Raw genomic sequence first — 17,281 nt, 5'->3', positions numbered from 1 at the left:
CCATTTGGCATAGTAAGGCAGTCGTCGGGGTGTAATGCCCACCCAAGCCCACAGCAATTCCTAATTACCATCAACTGCCTCAACTATTATAATCTAGCAAAGAGCGTCTCTGGGTCAAATGTGCCTGAGGTTATGGTTAGCTCGCTTCTTTCAGTCAAGGACCAAGCGGCAGGTTCACAAAAGGAGCAGAAACTTATTGATATGCTGATCAACATGGGTAATCTTGATGAGGCAGAAAGAGTTCTTAGCAACAAAGAAGCTATGACAGAACATTGTTATAACAATCAGAGGACTGACTCAAGGCTTACGTACTATATTGCAGGGTATGTTGCAAGGAAGTGCGCCTTGAAAACAAAATGTCGTGTGTGCATGGATCAGCTTCTGTTACCAGCTCGCGATGGTAAAAATTTGACTGCGGCCACATTTACAAACGCATGCGATTTTGGTGGCTTGCTCTACCCCACATTGAGCCTCTTCAAATTTATCAGTCAGCTCGAGGACATTTTCACAGGATGTTTTAGCTCTAGAGAACTGCATCACGACAGCATTATCGATGTGCTTGCTCTTCTGAACAAGATAGGCATGAACCGTATTGGATGTGATCAGCACTTCAAGGAGCTCACCTCGAATTTGACAGGGTTTTATCTTGACTAGAATGCATTTTTTTGTCAAAGGTCTCAACAAGTCTCGTGACTTTGCCCGAAGGAAAGCACAGCAGCATTTAAAGTTGGGCCGTGTGTAGGAGATGCAATATTTTGTTGAGGACTGAGTTGGGGCACAGTATATGTAAATAAAATTAGTTGTGTCATGCATATTGTATTTTTTTTAAGCGGGGGGCTACTGCGGCCTTAATACTGGGTTTCCGTGCACAAACTTTGCCTGACCTATTATTGGCGCTTCTCTCAAGTTCATGGAAAGTTGCTGTTAGATATATGAACGAGAACTGCACTTTTACTAGGTACAGCCTTTGTCAAGAGCTCAGCTCACGGTGTTTGCTTCTCGGCCGTGTAGTGGGGCTCCTGTAGCACTTTTCGGCGTTCAGCCCATTGGAGGTAACAGGACCAAAAATATTACCTTCAGGAAATATGGAACGCTGGAAATGCATTACGAGCTACGCGATGTGGCTCGGAAGCGAACCCCGTCGACTCTTAAGTTTTTTACAAAGGCTCTACTTGCACTGATGCAGCAGTAAGTCCACTAGCTCGCCCTTCTAAAGAACTACGTGCGCTAAAAGACGACAACGAAAGCGTTCCATGCGACCGCGGCATGCTGCTCGCCGAACCCCGGCCTATTCCCCGTCGTGTGTGCCATGGCATTATGGCAACAACATCGCAGTCACTGCATTCCGCTAAGCTGTTACGTAATTCCGTGTCGCAGCGTCGTGCAAACTAAGGAAGATCGTGGATCTACACAGGGAAGGGAGCTCCTGTGTAAAATTCCAGGCATTTCACTTACTGCTACGCATTTTTGGAGTTTATTTTTATGGGGTGCGTGAGGTCACAGCATTTGCATAATTAATTTTACTAAAGAGGAACGATGCATTAATATGAACATCAAGCGGGCATTAATTGCGCAGCGACTTCCATGCGCGGCAGCAAACGGCACGCTGACCGCGGAGACGCATTCAAGTGCGGTTGACTGCAGCGCCACCGCCAACTTCCACGCTCACCGGCCCTCTCCGCGGCGGCTGGTCGCGCCACTCAAAACATTCTAGTACACTCTAGCCCGGCGCTCAGCCGCCGGCCAGAAGCGGCCAGCGTGAGCTGTCAGCGTGGCCGCGCCTGACTTCCGCCCGCAACATCTCACTCGGCTAGTCAAAGTAAACATGGCGACGAAAGCTGCGCACATCGTGTATAATGACAAGCTCATTGCAGCCGTGCAGATTAGACAGGCTTTATGGGATTGTTGCGACGCTGCATATAAAGACAGCAGAAAAAAGGCCATCATGTGGCAGGAAGTTGAAGCGGAAATCGGAGAGGATCCTGAAGGTGAGCAAACAATCACCACGGCGCATTCACTGAAATGCATGTGTTTTCATAGGGGTGGCGGCGTGTATGTCAAGCCGCGCCGATATCTTCCATTATGGCTTGAAGTGACAAAAAAAGTGACGCAATTAATGGCATGTTCACAGTGCCCGGGCCTACATGTGCGACGTTTACATCGGCACGAACTCTGTCTACACTACACCATTGCTCAGCACATTTGAAAGCAAACTGCAGTAAGCACTGTTGAGGTGGCATTTTTTGTTGTAGCGTTGTCGTTTGGAGTGAATAGATGTATCTCTTTGCAGCGGCGAAAGCGATTGCAAGGTAGCGCAGTGCTGCAGCGAGTATGCTTCGTAGCTAGGACTTCGCTTTCCTGGGAGATTGAGAAAGAAAAATAGAGGCGCAAATAAGCATCATTGTCATTGTTTTCGCTCCCGTGATGCTACCCTTCTTTTTAACGATCGATGGTGGCGGGCACCTAGTTCTACAGAAGTCGGGGGTCAATGTCTCGACGAAGTGCGCGTTCCCTGGCAAAGCTGGGCAGGAGATTCCAACGTCGCAGCCATGGGGAACGCGAGGCCGTTCCTGCCCCATAAACGGAAAACCAATGCGGCGTTTCTGCGGGTTCGAAATCTTTGTATGCCAGTTACAAACAACGTCAGTGTCTGCCGAACGACGAGCTGAAGAAGCGGCCGGTGTGAGATATGGTGCTTGCATTGGAACTGGTAACAAATTTTCTCTATAGTACAGAATATGTCTTCGTTTACATGCACTTCGTTTACATTTGGACCACTCGGCCTGTAAACTAGATTGATATGGTATCCAGCAGCAGGTGCTAACACCTCAGCAGTGGCACTGTTGGAACATACATGGCATATATGTCCATCGAAGCTGAAGTTTATTTTTTTTTGCAACGAAGTGTTGCGAGGAAGGCCAGGAAAAAAGTGTATAAACAGCTTGAGGGATCGTGCCTTCCCCTTTACATAGCAGCATTGACGGTGGCGGAAGCATGAGAACAAAGAACAGATAAGGGGAAAATGGGAACATCATGAAAGCATATGCGTCGTATAATAGATATATACTTGTAAATAAAAATAAATATCAGAATTCAGCATGCAGAAAAAAAAAGACTAAAGGAAGGGGGGGGGAAGAGGGGTGCTGTTGCGGGTGGGAAGGAAATCAATAAACATAGTAAAAAAAACCGGCAATAGCAACATAAACTTACATGAATCTTTGTCGCAATTCCTGTAGAGAAACGTTGGACAAGTCAAGACTGCCACGGCAGTGCAGCTGGTTCAATAAAATAGGTAAAGCGTACCTATTTCAACATCTCATGGCTATAATTGGTACGATATGTCAACATTCAAAGGCTCTATGCTGTGCATATCATACACTGTTGGCTTTCTTTCATTTCAGGCTCAAATGCACAGGCCAGGTTTAAGAGCCTGAGGGACACCTTTACTAAGATATACAAGAAATGGAAGGTGGGGGCACCGAGTAGTTCTGGCGCCAGTGACTGCAAAGACATCAGATGGACATATTTTTGGTCAATGATGTTCTTAAAGGATCAGGTGGAGGTTGGCAGGTTCGTGCTTTTTTCTTCAACACATCTGTACATAACAGAACACTGGCAATATAGAGGTGATTGCCCCTGTTATCAGGTGTAGTTTTATCCACAAAGAGCTGAACTTCTGATGAAAGAGCTGAACAAAAACATTGTGCAATTTTATATCACAGTTTGGTAGATAAATACGACCGTGTATTATAAGGAATGTTTGTTGTAGTCAGTGAACAGATGTTTGGCTGAACAACACTGTTCTTCCTTGCCTGAAATTAGCACAAGAAGCAACTTCGGAGTAAATGGGGACACAGCCGAACCAACCGCTGAAGGACTATTTCTCACAGCGTATGATGAGCGCACTGGTAAGTCGCTTCATTTGAGGGGCCACGAGTGCAATAGCACAGACTTTGCACTCAGCAGCTTCTAAATGACTTCTGAGTCGTCTATCAGAAAGAACGAGCTGTGTGCACTACTAAAAGTACGGCAAAAATATAGCATGTGCATGTATATCACGTAGCATGTGCAGCATTTCTCGATAAAAACTACAGGTTGCTTTGTTTTTCTCTTTGCACTTTACAGACTACAACCCCACTTTGCCTGAGGACACAGAGGATGTTAGGCTCGAGAAAACATTTCCTGCTGATCAAAGCAGCAACTTCAACGCTACCACAGATAGAAATAGCAGCTCGCTGCAAGACACACCACGGTCACAAAAAAGAGCGAAAAGAAGCCGCAACCAAATGGAAATAGAGAGGCTGGAAGGAATTCTGCAGACCGACGAACATGAGCCTGCGATTTTTGGCCAACTCATGGCCAAAAGAATACGAGCGTGTTCAAAAAGTATGTGGCCGCAGATCGAATTAGATTTGCTCAGTGCACTGGCAAAGTACACTCCAGAATAAATGAGAATTCCCGAACCAAATAAGCCTTTCATGTTCTCTGATAACTGAGAAAAGAAATACATGAAACCACCTTCCTATATATTCCAAAGAATCATCTTTCGTAGGTCAGGAAACTCCCTTTTAAGGGCAGTGTTTTCCGGCATTCTTTTTCTGTCCAGACAGCCCGTGTCTGGAACCTTTTGACTGATGCCGCACAAATTGCATCTTGTAATGCTTTTTACCCTACTTCAAGCTTATGTATCTGTAAATTTTTTAAAAATTAAATAACCCCCACCTATAATGCTTGATTGGTGATGCAGGTAATGATATTTAAAAAAAATAGTGATTTCTGTTCTTGTATTCTTCTCTTCACCTATTGGCTATACCCTCTGGTGTGCAGAAAACAATTGCAGGTTCCTTTTTCCCAATAACTGCTCAGCTTTTGGTAGACAAAGCTCTTAGAGAAATGCAAGGCAACACTTTAGCACAATGAAATGGTGGATGCAAATTGAAAAAGGCAATTTCAGTTTATTGCTCTATTTACAAGTTTTGAGCCCACTGCTTGCAACATGTACCTCATTTGTTTGCTGGTGCCTGAACCCCTGCATGGGCCCACTGCCACGGCACGGAGCCTTTGTGCATGAAATACTCTACAAAAACGTTGCGTGCATCCAATGCACATTGGGCAAAGTTTTTTGATTGCGTCCTTTCTAGCTCAATCAGCTGGTTTTTTTCTGTTTCTGCCCTCCATTGCCCAGGGACAAAGTTTCCGAATTCATCTTCAGAGTCCACGTAGCCAGCTGGAAGATACTCTTCTGCTGTTGTACACATAAAATTGTGAACAGCACTACAAGCAAGCACAACAAACTCAGCATTGTGGGGCAGAAGGTTGAGGCGAATTAGCAGAACTCTCCAGCGAGATGCAAGAATCCCGAATGCATTCTCCACAATGCGCCTGCAAAATAAAAAAAGTCAGATTTGTACACTACAGAAGAGGGATTTCCAGAACTACAAGCAAATGAGGCAAGAGACAGTAAATAACAAAAGACAAGCACAGCTGAAACTTGAAAAGACTTTCAATGAGCACCGCAACAGTCAAGTTTTAAGATTTCAGTTCAAATTCATTACACCGCTGTAACAGCCATACGTAAGTGAAGACGAGATAGCTTGTGGTGCATTTACCATGTGAGCGGTAATACCAAACGCACTTTAAATGAAGAATCAGATGCAGTAAATTTATTACTCTGCAAAACTTATGAGTAATTTTTTTGCAGCTTGCCCAAGCAATTTCAACTGAGTACAAAAGAATGAGGGCCTAAATTACCTTGCCCTGCTCAATCTGTAGTTGAAAATTCTGTGTTTGCAGTCCATGTGCAATCCTGGAAATAGCCACAAAAAGTCTCGTCTCAACTGAAACGCTTCATCGCCTACAAACACACAAGGGGCCACCTGGGTGCTGTTCGGCAGTCTTGCTAGACCTGGAATGTCAAGAGATTCCCGCCCAAGGCGCTTTCCAAATGTGGACGCCTTAAAAATCCCTCCATCACTGTGGCGTCTTGGGGCTCCAACATCTACCATTACGAACTTGTAGTTAGCGTCAACCACTGCCTTCAAGACAATAGAGAATGTTTTCTGAAAGAATGTTTTCTGAAAGAAGAAAAATAACATTTTGCTCACAAGGCACTCTTTGCTTTAAGGGTTAAATATGAATTTGTTATTCACTAAACTAACATGTAATTTCTGCTGATACAACAGCTCTACCATTCTGAAGTACGCATAATACATAAAATGAAACTTCAGAATATCAGCAGCTTAGTGAGTGCTCAGTGACTGTTGTCGGTAGAAGCAGCTTGGTCCATGCTATGCCAAACTGTGTACTTTCCTTAAAAGCCTTTAGTGCCTGAAGCCCATGTGTCACTGTGTTTTGTTCCTCCAATATTTAGAAATGCCAAAAGGTGAAGATTTGTACTAGCAAAGTAATTACTGATCATTATAATTGAAGCAAAACTTTTTTTGGTCAACTGCAAAATTTCTAAGAAAGTTGTAAAGTTTTCCTTTGCAGTCATATGGCTGCACTTGGGTGGATGATGATGAGTGAATACACCCTTGTCACTTGAAGATACAAGAAAAGCTGGGTAATCCTTTCTTCTGTTTGTGCTAGAACATACTCACTGTATGTGGAATTATCATACACAGTAACAAATTGCAAAATGTGCACTAAATAAAGAAAACCTCATACTTGTAGTTGAAGTAGTTACTTTCTGAATTTGGTGGCACCATTATCTGCACATGTTTGCCATCAACGGCCCCCAAGCAGTTTGGGAAATTCCACCGCTTGGAAAAGCCGTTGGCAATCTCTCGCCATTCAGCATTTCCTGGCACCTGTAAAGACAGAGGGCCCCCTTACAAAATATGTACTGTACCTCCATAATTCTTGTAACGTTATATAAATAGCAAATCTCAATATTAACTATAACCTAGACAACAACAACAAGACAGAAAACTTCAAGCAGGTTTATGTGCAAAAAGAAGCAAGATGACAGGAGACCATATTTCTTAAAACAAGTGGACATAATAATGGCACTTGGATGTTTCTGTTATAGACAAAGCCGGACTTCTTGGACACACTTTTGAAATCGTTCTGGGCCTAGACTTTCTCGTAATAAATTTTCAATGGCTGGGCAAGTCACAATTCTTCAAACATTCACACAGCAGAAGTGCAAAGCAGTGTTGTGTTGTGTTTTATGGCACATAGGCGGCTAAGGCCATCATGCGCCAAACGCAAGGTATAGAAAATTGTCTTGTGCCGGATATTATATGACAGAAATGAAGCCGTGGTGTAAAGGGCCTAAAATGTTATTTCTCACCATCTAGTGAAGGTAAAGGGCAGAATATTTCGAAATGGCCAATGGTAAAAGCTTTAAAAAAGGTCAGGTAACCTCAGCGGCCATCCTTTGCAGAGGAAGGATGTCGAGGCCCCCAACCTATGAAATACACACCTCAGCATCTTCTCAGGAATGAGAAAGTGGCTGACATGTATCACATAAAGGTGAGGCATTAACAGTTCATTAAGACAACCAACCTCTTGTAAAAAGTTAGAAACAGAAGCAATGTCAACAATTGCATTATCGCTCAAGAGTAGTGCTGGGTGAAATGAATTGCATTGATTATAAAATTGGCTAAAATACTTTTTCCTTAGTTTTTCTAAGTTTGAACACACGAATAAAATATGGTTTAGTGTGAGCTCGTCTCCGCATCTTTCACAAATGGGTTTGTCTTTTGTAAGTAGTTGAGTGTCAGGTGTGTGTGTCCTACGCGAAGACGACATAGGATTACTTCGATGAAACGTTCCTGCATTCCCCCAAGATTGGCTTTATGAAGTGTAGTTTGTTGTTGAGTTCATTATCCCACTCTTTCTGCCATTTGTTCTTTAATGTGTTATGTACCAACTTCATGCAGTCTTTAAAAGGTACGTCTGCTCTCCCGTTACCCTCTATGCCGACGTGGCTGGGACCCAGCAGAGCCTTGTCGTATGTCCTTGTGTCGTGAAATTCTCTAATTTGTGTATGCTGCTGCCCACTAAGGGTTCAATTGCATTTCTTGACTGCAGCGCTGTGAGCAGGCTCAGGGAATCGGTGTATATTATACTGTTCTTGATGTTGTCATGTATTACTTTGTCCACAGCCATAAAGACTGCATAGCATTCCACAGTAAAAATTCATACATAATTCGGTAATCTTACTACTTGTTCCCATTTCCCCTGTACTACGGCACTTCCAACATGCATCGCTGTTTTGGAACCATCTCTGTAAAACTCCATGCAGCTTGGATATTTCTCTTTCAAAGCCAAGAATTCTTGTAGGAGGTGTTTATGTGGTGTTTGATTTTTACGAAACTGTGTAAGCGTGAAGTCACATGATGTGTGAGGGCAGTGCCATGGTGGCAATGGATCATGTCTCGGGGCAATTTTAGGTAGAGCATCTAGTATTCCCAGTTCATGACACGCGTCTTAAAGCGTAATAGCAAAGGTCTGATTCATTGTGGTTTATCATTGAACAGTCTTCTAGATGTGCACTTGGTAACACTGGGGTAACAAAGGTGTTTTGGTAAGGATCTTATTTTTAGTACATACGCACAGGTAAGCATTGCCCTTCTGTTTGCAAGAGATGGCTCATTTGTTTCTACATATAGACTGTTTATTGGGGATGTTCTCTATGCATCAGTTCATAAACGGAGACCCAGGTTTTGTATAGGATCCAATTTTTTGAGGTATGATGGCCTTGCAGACCCATACACAATGCATCCATAGTCCAAAGTGGACCGCACTACGGAGAGGTAGATCTGTAAAAGGCATAACCTATCTGACCCCCAATGTTTCCGTGAGAGTATCTTCAGTATATTTAGCGATCGGGAAGCTTTCTTTTTGACGGTGTTTATGTGGGGTAGGAATGTGAGCTTTCAATCAAAAGTTATCCCTAGGAATTTATGCTCTTGTTTTACTTGTAGAACAGTTTCATTCATGTGCAGGGTGGGATCAATCTGCACGCCCCTTTTCAGTGAGAAAAGGATGGCAACTGTTTTTTGTGGAGAGAACTGAAATCTATTTTGGTCTGCCCAAGTCGCTAGTTTGACCAGGGTAAGCTGTATCTATTTTTCGCATGTTGATAAACTGGATGATGTGCATGAAATTTGAAGTTCATCAACATATACGGAATACATGATGGACTTTGGAATTATTTGCCACATCGAGTTCATTTTTACACTAAAGAATGTTAGTAATATTGATTTTAATGGCGCAAAAGCAACTGAGGCTATGATGCGCCAAACACACGGTTAGAGCTCTTCTTAAAGGTTACGCTTTTTATATCTAAAGTTTGTTTAAAACATTGGCTTCTCTGAGAAACTTAAAAATGCTTGAAAAATCAACCAGTGCTTGATCACCTAAAAGTAACATGGGGTGTAGTGGGATGTATTCATTGTACAATGTTGTGAAATATTTTTTCCTCAGTTGTTCCAGTTTTGTGCATACAATTAAAATGTGGTTTACCGTGAGTTCATCGCCACACATTTCGCAGAGAGGTTTGTCTTTTTTTGTCAGTAAAAAGTTGTGTGTAAGGTGTGTGTGTCCAATGCGTAGTCGACACAAAATAACTTCTATGAAACGCTCCTGATGTGTACATGATCTCCATTCTCCCAAAACGGGTTTTATAGAACGTAGTTTGTTCTTTGTCTGTTCGTCCCATGCACTCTGCCACTTATTCCTGAGTTTACTGTGCAGTAATTTAGAAAAATCCCTCTGTGGTATGTTAACTTCTTTTATATGGTTAATTCTAGCTTGTGCTGCGCAAGCATCTGCTCTCTCATTACCTAATATTCCAACATGACTAGGGACCCAGCAGAATATGTTATGTTTTTGCTTTGTAATTTTCACTATGTTATGTATGATTTTTCCTATTATGGGTTCAGCAGCATTTGTAGAATGCAGCGCTTTTAGCATACTCGGTGAATTGGTGTAAATGATGCTATTTTTTGTTTTGTTTTACTATTTGTTCTACAGCTACAAAGATGGCATAACACTCCGCAGTAAATACCGATGCATACTGTGGCAATCGTATCATTTTTTCATTTGTTCCTTGAATTACTGCACTTCCGACATGACTTTCTGTTTTTGAGACATCAGTGTAAAATTCAGTGTAAGTGTCATATTTTTCTTGTAGTGCAAAGAACTCTTGCAGTATGTGCTCGTGTGGCATTTTCTCTTTGTTTACGTGAGTCAGTGTGAAGTCACACACCGAAGGAAGGCTGTACCATGGTGGTAGATATTCATGTCTTTGTGCAATATTAGGTAAGGCGTCCAGCACTGCTAAGTCTTCACAATTATCTTCAAAACGCATTATTAGTGGCCTGATAAAATGTGGTTTATTATTGAATAATCTCCTAGATGGTCACTTGGTAACAATGGGATAGCAGAGATGTTTAGGGAGAGAACGGGTTTTTAGGATGTACGTGCATGTTAGTGTCTCTTCTATCCTTTAGTGTGGGCTCATTAGCTTCAACGTAAAGACTATTTACCGGGGATGTTCTATATGCTCCAGTTGATAGGCGCAAACCAAGATTATGAACAGGGTCCAGTCGTTTCAAGTAGGATGCTCTTGCCGAACCATATACCACACACCCGTAGTCCAGCTTGGAGCGCACCAAAGAGCGATATATTTGCAATAAGCATGCTCTATCGGACTCCCACCGTTTTCGCGAGAGTACCCTTAATACACTGAGGGCTTGGGATTCTTTTTCAGGTTGTTAATGTGTGACAGAAATGTAAGTTTCTTGTCAAAAGTGATGCCTAAAAATTTATGTTCCTGTTTGACTGGCAGTGTGGTTTGATTCAAGCACAGATTGGGATCGACCTGTAGGCCTCGTCGTAATGAGAACAAAACAGCTACTGTTTTTTGAGGGGAGAACTTGAATCCATTTATCTCTGCCCAAGCAGCCAGTTTATTTAGTGTGATTTGTATTTGTCTCTTGCAGGACAGTATGTTGGAAGAAGTGTATGCTATCTGTATGTCATCTACATAAACTGAATACATTACGGACTTAGGTATTACTTTGGCCAAAGAATTCATTTTTACTATAAAGAGTGTCGTACTTAAAATGCATCCCTGGGGTACGCCATTCTCTTGGGTGAATGTCATTGATAGAGTTGCTCCCAGACGGACTCTGAATGTGCGGTTAGTCAGGAAGTCGTTCAAGCAGTGTTCAGCATCCTTCCGCGTATCCCTAGCTCTGCTAGGTCATGGAGGATGCCGAACTTCCACGCGGTATCATAGGCCTTCTCCAAATCAAAGAAGACCCCGATACAGTGCTGTTTGTGGATGAACGCCTCCCGGATGGTGTTTTCTAGGCGGACAAGGTGATCAGTGGTCGAGCATGCTTTCTTAAATCCACATTGATGTAAATATAAGAGTCGACGAGATTCAAGTGTGAAGGTCAGTCTAATGTTTATTATGCTTTCGAAAGATTTAGCGATGCAGCTGGTGAGGGCTATCGGTCTGTAATTGTTAGGACTTGTTGGTTGTTTTCCGGGTTTCAGAAAAGGTACTATTATTGCTTTCTTCCACTCTTCAGGTATATTCCCAGTTGTCCATATTTTGTTAAAGAATTTCAACAATGCCTGCACGGAAGCCTCAGAGAGATGGGCAAGCATAGCGTAATGCACATTATCTAGGCGTGTTGCTGTCTTTTTACCAGAAGATAATACCCTAATCAATTCCTGGAGTGTGATGGGTTGATTGTAGTCCTCGTGCATACCTGCTGCAAATGGAAGTTTTTGTTTTTCTGCTATTGCTTTGTACTTCTGGAACGTGTTTGTGTAATTGGATGAACTGGAAACTTCAGCAAAATGCTCACCTAGTATGTTGGCCTGTTCTTCTAAAGATGTTTGTGTCCCGGGTGTAGTCAATAGAGGAAGTGTGAAAGGGGTATGGTCACTACTGAATCTTCGAACCTTTTCCCACATTTTTTTTTAGGTTATTGAGCTGTTTATTGAGGACACATATTTCTGCCATGAGAATTTCTCGGCATTTCTCCGAACGAATCGCGCTCTGGCCTTGGCCCTCTTAAAGGCAATCAAGTTCTCCGCTGTGGGATACCGACGCAGAGAGCCCCAAGCTTTATTTTATTGTTTTTTTGCCAATGTGCATTCTTGTGTCCACCATACTTTATGTTTTTTGTGTACGAGTCCTGTTGTTTGTGGTATGGCTAGTGTAGCGGCCCATATTATGCATGTAGTAAACTTTCCATTAATTTCGTCTAGGCTGAGATCTTCACAAAATTCTTTTTCTAGTGTGGCACTTGCTGTAAAAAGTGACCAGTCGGCGAGGTGAAGTTTCAAGCGCCGTGGTCTTGTGGGGATGACTGCAGTAGACGATGAGAGGCTGATGATAATAGGTAGGTGATCACTTCCCAGAGGGTCATTTAAAACATCCCATTTAAAATCGTTAAAAAGCGATGGTGATGCGAAAGCTAAATCGAGAAAGCTCATTTTTGCCGAGCTTGGGCAACAATAAGTTGCTTTTTCTGTATTTAAAAGACAGATGTTATTTGAGAGGATAAAATCTTCAATTGTTTGCCCCCTAGAGTCGCAGTGCTCGCTTCCCCAAAAAGGGGAGTGAGTGTTAAAATCCCCAACTACCAGATATGGCTCTGGAAGTTCATCTATCAATTCTTCTAGATCATGGACTGTTAATGTAAAATGTGGAGGAATGTATACGGAACAGATTGTTAGTGTTTTATAGCTGACGATGCTGACTGCAACCGCCTCAAGTTTTGTATTGAGATTGATTTCTCGAGCAGGGACGCCGCTTTTTACGACAATTGCGACGCCTCCTGAGAGTAGATTTGCCTGCTCGCGATCGCGTCTAAAAGTTTGATAATGTTTCAGGATATGCATATGTTGTGGACCAAGATTGGTCTCCTGAAGACATAAAACTATGGGTAACATTGACCCTAAAATATGTGTTATGTCACTATCATTCCTCATAAGTCCTCTGCAATTCCATTGAATTAAAAAAAGCCATGCTTGTGTTTTTGAGAGAAAATGAAAGGGGATTTACTTATGTGGTAGGCCAGTTATGAGGGGCCTGTCTTTTTTTCGCTCAAGAGAGCTGTTCCGCCGCTGTAATGGAGGCGGAGTGGGTGTTGTATCCATCACCTTAAAAGAGGTGCTGGAGGACCGCGCAGTCGCAGTTGTGTTAGTTTCAGGTTTCTCCCGACGGGGGGAGGTCCTGCGGGATGCCGACCCATGGACCGGCGGTCCCTGCTTTGGCAATGACAGGGCAGCTTTCGCTGACCCTGCCTGGGGCGTGGATGGCCCTGCCATTGGCTCGGTGGGAGCGGCCTTGGCAGGTGCCGAAGTGCTGTGTGGTGCTACACCCCTGCGCACCACATCAGCGAAGTTTTGTTTTGCTTTGAAGGAGAATGTGTTTATAAGTGCAAAACGCCTTCTCGCTTCTTTAAAAGAAATGTTTTCTTTTGTCTTTATGGTGATTATCTCTTTTTCTTTCTTCTAGGACGGACACGCCCTGGAGTATGCAGAATGTTCTCCTTCACAGTTTGCACAGCACAGGGCTGCGTCAAATACATCAGACTGGTGATCGTTCGAGGCACATTTTGCGCACATTTTGCGACCGCGGCAGCTCTGTGAGCCGTGGCCGAACCTTTGGCAGTTGAAACATCTGCGAGGGTTTGGTATGTATGGTCTTACATTGATTTTCAAATATCCCACATCGATTGTGCCGGGCAGGGTGCTGGTGTTGAACGTCAGGATCATGTGCTTTGTGTCTATTTCCTTGTTGTCCTTCCAGATTTTGATTCGGTGGACATCTATGACGTCTTGGTCGATGAGCCCTTCGAGCATTTCTTTTTCAGTTATGTGAAGAAAATCATTTTCCGATATTACGCCTCGGACAGTGTTAAGTGAGCGATGAGGAGTCACGGAGACCGGGATTACCCCTATGGACGTTAGTTTGGAGAGCTTAGATTGTTTGACATTGTCACGCAGTTCGAGCAATAAGTCGCCGCTGGCCATTTTTGACAGCTTATAGCCAATGCCTAAGGTTTCAGTCAAGCACTTTGATACAAGGAAGGGAGATATTATTCTTGCCTGTTTATCTTGTTGTTTACTGTGGATCACATATTTGGGGAAAGTTACTTTTCTTTTTTGAAAGAAGTTGTCTGAATCATTCCGCCCTCTTCTGAGAGAGCGATCAGGTTTTGAAAGTTGGGGAGCCATAAAAAAATTTTGTTATTCGGTCATGGTGCCAGCCACCCACCGCGGAGTCCAACAAGGGGACGGGACAGGAACTTGATAGCAAGTCCTGCCCACGCCAGCTGTACACCTCAACTATAACCAAATATGACGCAACTCAGGGTAGTTGGTCACACAAGGTTAACCCTCGCCACCAGGAAAAAAGGAAAAACCAAGAAGCGAGTAGGAGATAGAAGAGTTGTGATAAAGACATAGGAACGTGAAAGATAGAGGAATGTGAAAGATAGAGGGGAGGATAGGAAAAGGCGACTGCCGATTCCCCCCGGTCGGGTCAGGCCGGAGGTGCCGTCTACAGGAAGCTGGGGCCAAAGTGGTGTGTTGCCTCCGCCGTAGGGCCTTAAAGGTCCAAACACTCGGCATCGGCTCAACTACCAGGATCCCCTTTTCCCCGGACACGGCGATGCCACGCACGGCTAGGCGCAGGTGCTCGGGCCCGTGGTGATGCACTGTTCACCATCATCCCCTTGCGGGGATGTCCCTGCGGATGCTCGGGAACCCGCGATGTCGCCACTCACCGATGCCTGCAAGCTGCAGACGCCCCCCCTGCGGGGGACAATAAAGAATGTGGTACTTAGAATAGACCTTTTCAAAATTCCCCTTATGCGCGGCGCCATGTTAGCATTTTGGCGCCGCCTAACGTCAAAAAGAAGTATGAGCGCCATTTTGAGCTGTGACAGCAAATTTACTACTGCTGGCGTGCCTCGCTTCGCATGTGCAACCAAAGTTTCTGTGACCGCTCAGCATCCCTGATTTTTGCCGTTCGTTTTTGTTGCTGTGTTGTCCACTGCCTTTGCCCTGCGCGGGGCGTGAATAGCAACTAGGTGGTCTCTGATAACGCAATCGTGATGGGCACCGAGAACGAAGCCCGCGGTGCCTGCGCCTCGTCGAGTGTGTCGAGTTCGTCGCGACATGTGCTGATCAGTGGTGAGTGTTTTTACTGCGTACTCATTCCTTTGTGGGCAGCAGTGTTTGTGTGCAGCCACCCTTCATCAAGTTGCGAAGCTGCGCATATTCGGGAGCAAATTTATCCATTGTGCGCTATCAGTAACGTTCGAAACTATTCTTGAGTCATCTTTTGGCTGATAGCCCAGGTGCAGGTTCATCATGTATTAATAATGCGCATAATGGAGACACATTGATAGCTATTGTTTAGCGTAGACGCTCTCCAGTTTGAGGAAGTTAACGTGCTGGCAGACACTAATTCTGCGGGTGCAACTAGCCAAGTAATCAGTGAATAGTTGCGCTTTTGGATGATGTGTTGCAAAAGTAACATAGTATTAGTCGCCAAGAAGAAAAACTCGCTAACGATCTTTGGGAGACGAAGCATTAGGGGTGAGACAGATATTTTTTTTTAAGGGATTTAACGTTCCAATGCGACATCGGCTATGAGGGACGCCATAGTGGAAGGTTTCAGATAGTTTTGATCACTTGCGGCTCGTTAACATGAACAGTACACGAGAACTTCGCGTTTTGTTCCGATGGAAACGTGGCCGCCGCGTCCGGTATCGACCCCGTTGCCTTGTGATTAGCAGTCAAGCGTCCTAACCAGCGAGCCCCCGCACAGGGTAACGTCGATTTAAGACACTGAGAAGAATGGCACCCGCTTTCGCATAACCTGTGAACGCCACGGCGGCAAGAAAGAGCACGCTCTTGCTTGCACTTAATCTTGTTAGTGCTGGTATGCCGAGCGTACTTTAATGGACGCATATTCTTGAGTAAAAAACGCAAACGTCGCTGTCACACCTATGTGTTCATGTCAGCGAAATGAGAGTTTGTTTACATGTACTCGCGTTTTTTGCGTGCCGTACGGCTGGAGAAGCGAAAGCTGGTGCATGGTGATAATGCTTCGTGTGAGTGAAAAGTGTTCCTTGAAAAACGTCTTTGAATGGAAGTTTCTTTTCCGCAAAGTTTACTAGTAGCTAGTAATGGCTGCTACGAGATTGCTGTGTGTACTGGTACATTGCTTCATTTAACTGCATAGTTGGATAAAGGGTAAGGTACTGCATTGGGCATTTAACCACTAATAATGTCTAGAAGGCAAGGTGGGCTGGCCTCATGCATTTTTTTTATTCATAAAGTGTGCCATAAGGCATAGTGAGAAATTCGCAGTGGTTATGTTGAAAAGAATGTCTGCCCACAACATGTGCATAACTTGGAGATGATTTCTTATCATGTTTGATACAGGTTATGATTACAATGCTTTGTTGAAATAGTCTCCTTGAGACAGCTGATTTGCATTGCTTAGTAAAAAGCAGTTTTCTTAATTCAACATCTAGAAACTATTATGGAAGAGTAATCCAACAGTGATTATGTGCTCTTTTCATTTGGAGAAACCATGACGTACACCCACCCAGATGACATCAAAGACTGGTCAGAAGACATGCGCGACTGGCCAGAGATTAGGGGGCCCGACATTGTGTTCTACTTAGTGCATGTGACCTGCTTGAAGTAAGAGCATACAAATCATAAGAGTCATACAATTACTTGCAGTCAGGGTGGGTGGGGAAAGTACTTGCACACAGAGTGAGTGATGACATTGTGATGCTAAAATCTGAAATGACACCTTCACAGGCTGTAAGTAGCAGGCCACATCAAGTGTGGCTGTCGGCAAAGAGCACAGGCGAAGTTCTGCGTGCTGGTTGCTCCTGCATGGCTGGACAGGCAAGAGTGTGCAGCCACGTGGGAGCGGTATTATGGAAAGTGGACTGTGCCATTTCTCGTGGCTTCACTGGAAGGGCCTGCACAGATGCTGCCGCAAAGTGGAACAGAGGTACAAAACACAACGTTGAGCCCAGCAGACTTGACCAGATAAACTTCAAGTTGAAGGAAAAAACAGTCGACCCTGAAGTTCAGGCAAAGACTGTGCCTGTTAAAGTGCAATATATCAGAAGAGGAATTGAAGAAAATGCATGAGTCAGGATATCCCGAGCTCTTCAACAGTCCAGGTATCATCCATTTTATTATTGTGCTCAGCTGTTTTCAACTGCTGCCTTACTTGGCTGCGTGCTGAGTAAATGGCACATGCTAA

The sequence above is a fragment of the Amblyomma americanum genome, chromosome 4 (genome assembly GCF_052857255.1).
Source record: "Amblyomma americanum isolate KBUSLIRL-KWMA chromosome 4, ASM5285725v1, whole genome shotgun sequence".
Taxonomy (NCBI): domain Eukaryota; kingdom Metazoa; phylum Arthropoda; class Arachnida; order Ixodida; family Ixodidae; genus Amblyomma; species Amblyomma americanum.
Note: the sequence above shows the minus strand (reverse complement) of the source record.